This window comes from Amaranthus tricolor, chromosome 6 (genome assembly GCF_026212465.1).
Source record: "Amaranthus tricolor cultivar Red isolate AtriRed21 chromosome 6, ASM2621246v1, whole genome shotgun sequence".
NCBI classification, from domain to species: Eukaryota; Viridiplantae; Streptophyta; class Magnoliopsida; order Caryophyllales; family Amaranthaceae; genus Amaranthus; species Amaranthus tricolor.
The window spans coordinates 23,639,682-23,642,904 of record NC_080052.1 but is presented as its reverse complement, the minus strand read 5'-3'; positions in this window follow the sequence as shown (position 1 = coordinate 23,642,904).

Sequence of the window (3,223 nt, the reverse complement as noted above, 5' to 3'; positions counted from 1 at the left end):
TGGAGCGACGTCGATCCTGGCCGTGATTTTGTTGCTTGTCCTTTCTATTTGGATGAAGGATTCGAATGCATGTACTTTAGGTGGGTTGCTCCGAAGGGTACCAAATCGCTTGAAAAAGAAAAACAAGAGCTTAAAGATGAGGTATTTAATCTCAAGAGACAAATTGATGATATGGAACATAGGAAATAAGAGACTAAAAGGATTATGAGAAAGTTGAAGAAACAATCTTAGTTACCGGCGGTGGTTTAACTTAACGAATGAACTATGTAATTTGATATGGATTCGTTGAACATGAATGAAATTGTGTTGAATTTTCGAGAGCATTTTCCCTATTTGAATATGATTGTCTGTTTGATTTTGATTAAATTTATACTTAATTCTTGGCGGAATGATTCATCGCCGAAAACTCCGTGTAATTAACATCATTTCATTCATAATAAACATGTGATAATACGATAAAAATATATACATCTACATATATATTACAAATTATACACAAAAGTCCAAATGTTACAAATATTGAATATGTACAAATGTTCAATATATACAAAATGTCACTAATGTTCAATATATACATACAGTATAATAATGCTAATCCTCCCCCTGTACCCTGTCTAACTGTGACGGTTTACGACGCCTCCTACGATAGTAAGAGGTCGTCGCATGACGCTCGGGTAGGGGAAGTGATTGATACTGTGATGATCCAGCACCCTGTGAGGACCCGGAACCATAGTCGGGGCACGTTAAGTCTACCTCCTCAAGATGAACGTCGGCATGATGAGAAGATGACCCCTGCTCGTCCATAGTGGTGTCGGGCACAGCGACTTCTGGAATGAAGTGCTGAAACTGTGTCCCTAGGAGTATGCCTTGGGCAATCTCCCGTACAGGCTCCTCTTGGTGGAGCTGATGACAGATGCAATGCCCTGTGCCTGCATTAAGACTGAAGTATTAATGAAATGTATAACATGTGAATTCTATGGATAATAATCAACGTTGAAGAATACTTACAAACTGTGTCATCGTCGGTGCTGCGGGAGCGTACTGGGCTGTCGCGATGATACCTCGTGGTGTCATCCATCGACGAGTGATGGAGAGGAACCACGACATGTAATCCGCCAAAGTAGGTGCGCCTACAGCCTCGATCGGCGCACCTTGGGCCAGCAGCTCCAACCTGTGATCCCAACGAGCTATATGGCGCCAGTTGATCTCCAACCAGTTCTTGGGCTCCCGACCCTTGCTTGAGCTGTGATGGAGATCCGCCACTGTGTCACAAGGGGGGGGGGGATGCCCTGTATCATCCCAAATTGGCGCAGTACGCACTCAGGAAGATGCACTTTGACTATGTCGAAGCATATCACAGGTACAGAGGCTCTCCACGCCCCTGACAAGATCCCTGAGTGCTAAGGCAATACAGTGTATGCCACAGCGGGGTAAGGGTCCCATCTAAACTATACATGAAAATGCAATTAATAAATTACGCAATGTGATAGTTACAAGACTAGTTGTAGTGAAGTTTTTACCTGGTCAACTCGAAGTAGATCGAGTTGATCGCGGTTTAACCCCACGCCGATCCTGTGTGGGTCCTTGTACGTCTATCAAAGGACCACCGCAATCCATACGACACATGTGGGGTTGGAAGAATTGGTGGCGCAAATGCACCACGTCCCACACTCCTCATCGGTTGCCCAATGAGAATGTGCTCCCATGCCCAAAGCTATGAATTACAAATATAAGTAAGTAAACGAAACACAAAAACAAATTAAGAAATAAAGCGTTAATATGTAAAGTTAGTATTACCTGGAGAATAATCAGGGGCCCAACGATCTCCTTCACGTTCTTTCGTGAAGCTTCACACAGTCTTCTGTACAGATAAGCTAGGGCTGCGGAACCCCAGCTGTAACCGGAGATGACCTCCCATGGCGCATCAAGCAACGTCAAGTACAAAAGCTATACCTTGTTGCCACTCTTGTCGGAGAACAAGACAACACCAATCAAATGAATGTGTCCAGCTGACACATTTTCAGTACTTAATACACAACCCCTATGCTTCCCTTTATATGTAACAATCTTCCATGAAGGTGAATAGGAGCTCTTCCTAGCCCTAAGCCTCCAAGCACACCCTCTCTTACACTTCAAGGTGAGCACAGTTTGATTTGAAGTCTCAGTTCGGTACTCAACGTTCCTACAAATATGATACAATCTAACAGCATCTAACAACGCATCCTTGTTATCAAACATCATACCCTTTTGAAACTCTTCTTCATCGGTACTTAAAACTTACATTAACAATACTTCTTGTAGTGTCAATGTCAATCTTAGAGCATATAAGATGTTTAAATTCATTCAAATCCATGTTTGAGTTGCATGCAAACAGTTTACGTCTTCCCCAACATACTTAACATTGCTACTACTTGATCGAATTGAACCATTCCAAAAACATACAACAGTCACACGAAATGAAGCCATTTCTACAACAATACGTACAAAATCAACATCACCATCAAGTTCATAAATATATACTACATAACAACATTGTTATTAAATTTAGGTTTTGCATTCAAACATTCTCTAAATTAACCTCAAATTTAGGGTTTGCATTCAAACATTCTCTACATTAAACTCAAACATTTTCTACATTAAATTCATGAACAAACAACCTTAATATGAAGATCATGGCAAATAACAAGTACATTTGACATATTCATAGAGTTTAAGTGTAAATGACTACTATAAATGACATACATTTTTAAATCAACAAGAACTAAAAAATTTATAATAAAAATGTACCTTAATAAGCTGTAGATCAACAAGAAGTAGTAAATTGCAAGTTTAAGAACCTAGATTTATGTGAAAGTTCATGAACATTTTGTGAATCCTAATTTTTGAAAAAGGAAAAAACACAAAAAAATAGTACCTTAAGTGAACGTAGGAAGATGACAGAACTAATTAGTAGTAGAAACTTGGAATTTGATGATTAATTGAAGAATTGAAGTTGATTTTAATGGTGGAAAGAAGAGGGAGATCTCGTAGGTTGAATGAGGAAGTAAACTGAAATGAGGAAGAAGGAGAACTGAAAAATTTAACACGCATGAAGTCGTTGTTACTAACAGCGACTTGACCTTGTTGACTAGTCAAACATTAGGTCGCTGTTAGTAACAACGACATATCCATTGACCAAAATTTTGACCATTTCTTTTAATTCGCTGTTAGTAAGAGCGAGAAC